An 8,414-nucleotide genomic window follows, 5' to 3' on the forward strand; every position below is an offset into this window, starting at 1 on the left:
GGTTAGCGTATAAAAGTGTTGCGTTGTGTGTTCAATGTGATTTGATATAGGTAACGTATGTAACACCCAAAAGTGCGTAAAGCCAAAAAGGGATCAAGTATACTCACTGATTGTGTTTAGTAAATAAACACTCTCTTGAATTGAAGGGAGCGCTGAGGGATTAGCCTGAACAGTTAACGATAGCATAAGAGGAGAATGACGCATTAAACGATGCAAGTGAACAGTGACGGATTGTCATCCGATCGGATGACCTTCCGGACGGATGGTCATTCGGACGGATGGTCATCCGGACGGATGGCCATTCACTCGGAGGGTGATCCGTTTGGGATGGATGTGTTTGTGTATGATGTCTTTGAAGTTTTCGTTGTAGCATTTTAAAAACAGGTCGTTCGGTCGAATGGTCATCCGGTCAGATGGCTGTTCGCTCGGATGGCGCCCCGTTCCTAGTGAGACATTTCATAGAGAACAAGTTCACAACAGAATAGTCATTCAACTGGATGGTCATCCGATCGGATGACTATTCGTCAGCAACTGATGATCTTTGATAATTTGCAAAAATGTTCTAGTGTTGAGATTACAAGTCATCCGATCAGATTGTCGTTCGATCGGATGGCAATCCGATCGGACGACAGTCCGTTGGTGACTTGCTCGTTTTTAAACTTGGAAATTTTGTTAAGTTTAGAAGGTCTGCGGTTTGACGGAGACGGTATGACAACGTGTTAAACAACGGAAACCCATCAAGTCCAAGTCATCCGATCGAGGTGGGATTCACCCCAGTCCGGTCAGTTAACTGTTCTTGACGGTTGTTCATGTTCAACCCGTGAATCAGTTGTCTCTTTGATAGAAATCAGTTCCCAGAGCGACACTTCACTAAAGAACGAGTAGGAGATCTGAATGGGCTCCAATTCTATCGGTTTTGAGTGCAAGAGTGTAAAAGAGTTGAAAGAAAGTTATGAAAACATCCTTCAATCCTTTTAATCTTGAAAATGTTTAGATTTAGGTGAAATCGGTGTTTAAACATGTTGAGATCCATCAGATCTGAGTTGTTCTTGGTGGAATGAGGTCAAATCTTGAAGTTCATGAGAACCCCATGATGACATCATCCTAGAACACCTCAAACCAGCCGATTTCATGGTGAAAAGCGAAGATTTGTTGGTGAAAAAGATGAAGGAGTGTGTGTGGATCAAAGATGTACAAGATTTGAGGTAGAAACTTACAAGAATCGCGAGAAATCGAGAGAAAATAACCCAAAGTGTGCTGGTCGGACGAGAGAGCTGTCACATCACTGTTCATGATGTGACAGGTGCTATTTATAGGTAACAAAAGAGGAAAGGCGGTGCAGGTGCGATCAGGGGCAGTCCGATCGGATGGCCATCCGATCGAATGGTCATCCAGACAGATGACCATTCGATCGAATGGTCATTCGATCGAACGTCTCCGGTGAGTTGCGTATCGATGTTTCGTTTCGTGCATTGAGCGTTGTGATGCGTTGCGAGTAAGCAGTGCGATAGTGTTAAACAATAGTTATACAATAGCGTAAATAACATATAATAACATAAATAACCTTGCGTTTCCAGTTTGCGATGAGTTTGCGTTGCGATAGAGTTGCGATTGCGTTTTCGATTAATCACCACAGAACAAATATAAACATGCACAAGTAACACATAAATAGCACACACATGTAAAACAATATCCAGAACACATAATTCTAGTTGCGATGCGATAGCGATGGGACAGCGATAAGTCGATTAGCGATAACTGTGATTATTAGCATTTACTCCACATAATACAACTAAAGTAACATAAAATATAGTATCGATTACAAAGTCAAAGAGTACAGTCAATAATTAAGCAAGGAGTGACAGATCGCAATTAGAAATCTTTTCTTCCTTTGACTTTGACTTGTACTTTGACTTCAAAACGCGGGGTGTTACAGCAGACCCCACCATGGGAGCGGGCCACGCGAACCTAAACCGGTGGTATCGGTGTTTATTAAAATTGCAGCGGAATTAAAACACCAGGATCGTATTTAGGAAATGATTTTAGAGTTTGTAAAACACCAAACTTTTATATTAAACAAATGGGCTAAAAACCCATATTTCATTTATAATATGTTGATAGGGATAAACCCTCCTTGCTGAAAACATAAACTTCTTCTTTTATTTAGGTAACTTATAGCCACTTCATTTAAGCCTTCAGTGTTCCATACCTGGCTTCTAACAGCTTCACCTCAAGTTACCTGAAGCGCGTTTTAAAAACATTTTATCAGCAAGAAATACTGGCAAGTACATTCCTTTTTGTAAATGGCTCATTGTTATAACTTTACAGTATTAAGGGGAATTACAGTTTATATTTCTATCAATTATTCAACACAGTATGCGACTGGGGACATTCCCTTGCGCTCGTGGTCATATTACTTTGGGTCCTGTCACCCCACAGTAACGGTTCCTGTCACACCTGTCACACCCCGAAAAATCAGAGCTGGCGTGACTGGACCGGTATCTTCATTGCACAGCGGAGGCAAATAAGCTAAGACTTCTAGAAAATGAACGCCGCTAAGTACTCGTATTCCCATGGGTTCTCCTATTCCAACCGTTCCATAGTTTTGAAAATGCAACCTGAGAAAGAACATGCGAAAAAGTCAACATAAAGTTGAGTGAGTTCATAGTTTGTTTTGAAAAGATTTAAAATAAATCTTTTTGATAACCGGTTTTAAAGTTGTTGAGAAAATATAGTAAAATTATTTTCTTGGCATGATATATGAAAAACTGTGAGTCTAGCCCACGAGAGTCTTTGTGCATTGCACGAGAGAGAAAGGGCCGAGCCCAAACGAACCTTTGTAAGCAGGATCAGCGCTTCCTCTTACTTAGGTATAACTTGAAAAACGTTACCAAAGTTTGTAAATCCATGTATTTGTGAGTTTACATCAAATGAATCTTAAAAACATTTGAAAGTTCAGTTTATAAGTAGGTATGTAATGCGTCTATGAACATGTTGATCATTAATGTGTAGCTAAGACATTAATATGTGTGCCGACATAGGAAGCACTCAACCCGGTAGACGATTTAAGTGTCGATTCACTTCGACAGGGACACAAAAGCACTCTAAGTGGCCGCACAAGGACCGTGAGTGGGGCTCGCCCGTACCCGATAGATCTACCCCCTGTTCCGTGGTCCTTAAAAGGATTAATGGTGCCTAAGTTAGCGCCTATTCGCACGTGATCCAAGAGTTCATTCCATAGCTTAATCATACCCTAGTTAATATGTATTTCAAAAGAAAAAGGGGGACATAAACCCATTGGGTTGTCTCGTTGTTCGTACGCAGAACAACCCAATCCCGTTGTAGTAACTAGGACATTCCTGTCACTAGTCATGAAAATCATGCACGTTTGTGAAAATACACGTTTGTTTTGTAAAACCGGTATGTTTAGTATAATCGTTCGTAGACCATTCAAGTTCGTTGAAAATCCTTTGCAACATGGTTTATAAATATGTGTTTTCGTTCATCGAAATAGTGTTTTCTTTTGCAAAAACTTGCATGTCTTTCCACCCCCGAAAACATTTATAAAAATGTAAAACAGTAAAAAGTGGGGGTTATGAACTCACCTGGACATTCCTGTGCAATGCTAGCTTAGCGTGATTCCGTGATGTTGTTTCCAAGAATGTGAACTTGTTAGCATGCATCTTAAAGCATTCCTAACAGGGAATAACTTATCAGTTTCTAATTAAACGTAGCTAAACTACGTGTCTGAGCTCTACCGAGTCTTTAACTAAACGACTCTAAAGAAGTGTTATCGTTTTGACTTAGAATAACCAATCTATGGTTTTGTGAATGATCGGGATAACGCTAAGTCTCGAAAACAACTTAGTTTTCCGAGTGATTTAGAATATATATATTTATATATATAAATATAAATATATTTACGAAGTCGTCATGAATAGAAATACATAAATCGATAATGGTACGTAATTCGAAATGTCGTATATGCTTGCAAATATAACTAGATATATTTTTATATCGATTCACGTATTAAAATCCCAAAGTATCCGTATATATACTTACTAGTGGACTTGCCAAAAATGTATCAAATAGATGTAAAAAAATGGATATTACTTTATGAAAATAATATCAAAATAATGATCGATAATAATCACATTACTATTTAAATAATGTTTAATATATATATATATTTTTTTTAAGATTACTTGTAGCCAAACAATGAAATGTCATGATAACTATAATAACAAAATGGTTTGATTTTAGTAATAGTTACCCAGTTGACGAAAATGTTATATATCTTAATAAGATTATGTAGTAGTAACAAGACTAATGTTGATGATTTATAATCTAACAAAATACCACTTGATCTAATAAATACGTATATTTACAAAAAAGGATTGTTTGCTTTGTGTGACTTTTGGTTATATTAAATACAAATACATATTTGTGTGTAAATAATCTAACCGTCATATAATGCGTCGTACGTATAGATGTTTAACACGTAATAGTTGTCCAATATAAATATTCATACACACTTGAATGTATAAGAACACAGTTACTAGTCTTAGATTTTTAATTTAAGTCATAAATATATTATAACCTCACGTAGAAATTTTTGGGTCAAGAACTTCAAGATTAAACCTCCATTGTTCTTGTTAAAACACTTAGGAAGGTCATGTATTTTTAAAGAAAGCAAGATCCTAAATTATGTAATTTGATGGATTCATGGATTTTAACTTATAGAAATTACTAGCTGGGTGAATCCTTTCTACATTACTAATGTAAATAAACTGAGAATAGTGGGTTTTAAGGAACTCACTTAAAGAAAGCAAGGAGAAGGTAGCAATTCAGAATAAAAGAAGTCTTGAGCTTGAATCATCAAAAACCAAGGCTTGGGATCACTAGAAAAATACTTGAACTTTGAATGTTGTGTGTGTGAGGGCTTGGTTTCAGCCCAATCTTGAGCCGAGAGAGAGAGAATCTGATGTGTGGATGTGTGTTAGACTGTTGGAAGTTGTGAGTTTGCCAGTCTTGAATGGGTTGTATGAATATGTTAATAAACCAAGTATTAAATATAAAGTATATGAGTGTGAGTGTAGAACATCTAAATTGAAAGCATGGGGTCTGAGGAGGTTTAACCAGATCTATAACTGAACTAGATTACTTGGGTTTTTGAACTAGAAAGTGGCATAATAGGTTGAGTCAAGACCGATTTAAAAAGGGTAGGGGCAAGTAGTTTGCTTTTTCCTAGTGTATAGCCTGATGTCTATTTTTGATGAAAGCTAGTTTAGTGATATTTAATTGAAGCACACATGTCCTTTTCGTATGAAAATGGATAACCACAAGTACTATAATATTTCACTCCACTTTTCTTTTTTTTTCTTTTTAGAAAATGAATGATATGTGATAGTTGAAGTCAAATAAGAATCCATGGTAATTATATCAAAATCTCATGGGTATGGATAATGTCATTCAAAGAAGTCACCACATCATGGGGAGAGGTTGGAGTGCTCGTAGGTGGCTGGGGGGGGGGGTATGGTGTGGTGGTTGGTTGACATGATGTTAAGTGTTCGGTAAGTTTCGTCAAGGGTGTAAACTACCCACTAGTTACTCGTTAAAAAAAATATAAAATAGAATCGTCATAAATAATGGGAATGTGTTAGGTGTATAAAAATATATTTTATACGTTTGTATTCGTGCCACACTAACCGCATATTGCAAATACAAATTACAATTTATGTGACCAAAACTTCAATTAATAACAAATATATATTCGGGATAACTCGTGTTTGAGCTAGTAATTTCTAAAAAAAAAAAACACTAATTGTGAAGTCTGAGGCAAATGGACGTTGCTATGCATATGATGACTAAATTAATAAAAATTTAAGTCTAAAGCATAAGATCACGATGTGTGCGAGATTTGGGCGCGTACGAATGTTAGCCTAAATTTGCGGGTTGTCACATTCTCCCCTTGTTGCAAGAATTTCGTCCCAAAATTCAGCTTGTCTTTATTCCTTAATGGGCCATTATCACGAACTTCAACAATTGTTGAATTGGTTACCATAATTCCCTTATAGTTGTTAAACGCGCGTCATGATTTACGAGCGATTATGCAGGATTAACGATCTATGCCAGTTGTGGTGTAGGTGGAGTAACCCTTCGGTCGTCGATTCTAACCCGTTTTTCGATCCGTTTTCAACTACGGATAATATAATTCGAAAGTGAAGCCAAATATATCATAATATATTAATGTCGACACATAACTCAAGTCAGGTGCTTCCGTTTCGTTGTTGATTGTCGGTGCGTTATTGTTTCCGCATTTTTCGTTCACGTTTGCGTTTTGTGGCATTTGAAAGCGTGTTATTTCCGCAAAATCACATTCACATGTATAAGTTATACATATAAACTTTGTATTTGTCGGCGTTGCCAGTATTTTGTGCGGTATCAGTTCGTTATCGCTCATCATTCAGCAGAATTTCCCAAAATCACCATACGCGCGCTGTAACGTCGGATAAGTGTCTCTAGGCATTCCAATAGCCTAATTAAGTTAATTCGCGTCTTAAAAATTATTTATTATCGCCTTAATCGTTTGTTAATCGCGTAATTCGAAGCCGTTAATTACCGGTTGTCACATTCTCCCCCTGTTGCAAAAATTTCGTCCTCAAAATTTAGTTTATGTTATCTTCTCAGAGTTGCGTCGTTCCTAGGTAAGTCCGGATAATACTAAAGTGAATGACCACGTAATCGAATCAAGTCTTATTCGGATTACATGGGTGTAAAGACATTTTGCATCAATAAGAACCCAACGGTTCAGCTGAGTGTGTTCCAGAAATCGATGTCAAGTGAACGAGATGTTGTGATACTATCACCAATGTGACTGAGTTTACATGGGTCAAACAAAAGAGATTATGACCAATAGGTGTCCAAACAAATGTTTACAATCTGTAATTGACTTTTAGAAACAATCGAATTCGTTGTCAAACGAAACTTGCTTTGGTCATAAAAATGAACTTAAAGATCAACAATCTCAAATGATATAGAAACATGAAAGTGATTTGTCAACTATCGAACCATTAAATGAAATAAAATCTGGGTGTTGACATTATTGAATTGCTTGGACACACCGAAATGAAATGCAAGTTGCATTAAGACTATTTGGGTGATTAGTCAAACAAAGAGCATATGTAGGATTGATCGTGATTAGCACAAGCTAAAAGTTTATACTGACACCACAAGGGGTCGTAGTGAGTGAAATAATTCGATAATAACGGTGATCAAGAAAGTATCACCGTGTTTTGCATGAAACGCTTGATCATGATTAGCCCAAGCTACAAATTTATATCGACGCCACAAGGCGTCGTAGTGATCGAAAAAATTCAATAATAGTGGTGACCGAACAAGCATCACCATGTTCTGAAATCAGATGCAAGGTTCAACGAAGTAAAAACAAATCTCATAGGATTTTCAATTGATATTGAAACAACAACCCAATAATGTTCTCGATCGAAGATGAAAAGCAATGAATATCACAAAATATTCGATCGATGTTGAAAGAACCGTTAAGAGGTACACCGAATTATGACATGAATTTGTGTACCATTATCTTAACACACGATTGTATTAAGACTGCTTTAATATGATAATTAACAAAGAAGATTTAATATCGATAAACAAATAAATAAATAATTAAATCTGTACAGGAGGTGAGCAAGGAGATTAGCGCAAGCTTCAAACTTGTGAAAAAAAAAAAAAAAAACGCCACCACAAGGTGATCGTGATTAAAGAAACGATTCGATAAAGTCAAAGACCAAACAAGCATGTTATGGTTCAAAGCAAATGAAGTGCTTGTTGGGATCATTTCGAATATGATGGCCTCAATCCATCATATTGAATCTTAAATCGAATGTATATTACGAGCAAGTTCAAACAATTGAACTTGGTTTAAACACAGTCCAACAATGGGTGCATGTATCAACCAGAAGATTTCTACATGGTTACAACGAAAACCATGTATGTGGCTTGAAAAGAAAAGAGTTTCAACGAGTTTCGTTGACTCGATATCAAAGAGTCAACATTATGCAATAATAAAGTTTATCTAGATCACAATGCAAGGAGTGAGTATAGCGAAATAATATTTGAACTTGATAAAGCAACAATTTCAAGTGGAGTCACATGCGTAACAAACAACGCATGTATAAATATGAATTAATCAAGAATGAAGCAAATGAGCATTTGCTATTATGTAAGAATATTTTTTTGATGCAATGACCGTTAGGGGGGAGTAGAAATGCGAAAATCTACTCATTATATGCAAAAGTCAAAATTTCAACAAAGGGGATTTAAGGACTTTACCTGGAATGGCGTGTGATGATCGGGTGTTAGATGACATTACCATGGAATGTTGAACATTGCGT

General features: G+C 36.6%; 1 long non-coding RNA gene across 2 annotated transcripts; it reads right to left on the reverse strand.

Annotated features, from left to right (window-relative positions):
• Window positions 1-1,815: 1,815 nt before the first annotated feature.
• Window positions 1,816-6,636, reverse strand: LOC110902565. Of its 2 annotated transcripts, XR_004872315.1 has the most exons (4): window positions 4,820-6,636; window positions 3,606-3,695; window positions 2,345-2,618; window positions 1,816-2,239 (listed from the first exon to the last, which is right to left on the reverse strand). It is a non-coding gene; the product is annotated as an uncharacterized LOC110902565 (long non-coding RNA). The 2 variants fall into 2 exon arrangements; XR_002571221.2 differs by having other exon boundaries at window positions 1,817-2,618.
• Between the last annotated feature and the right edge of the window lie 1,778 nt (window positions 6,637-8,414).

This window comes from Helianthus annuus, chromosome 2 (genome assembly GCF_002127325.2).
Source record: "Helianthus annuus cultivar XRQ/B chromosome 2, HanXRQr2.0-SUNRISE, whole genome shotgun sequence".
Taxonomy (NCBI): domain Eukaryota; kingdom Viridiplantae; phylum Streptophyta; class Magnoliopsida; order Asterales; family Asteraceae; genus Helianthus; species Helianthus annuus.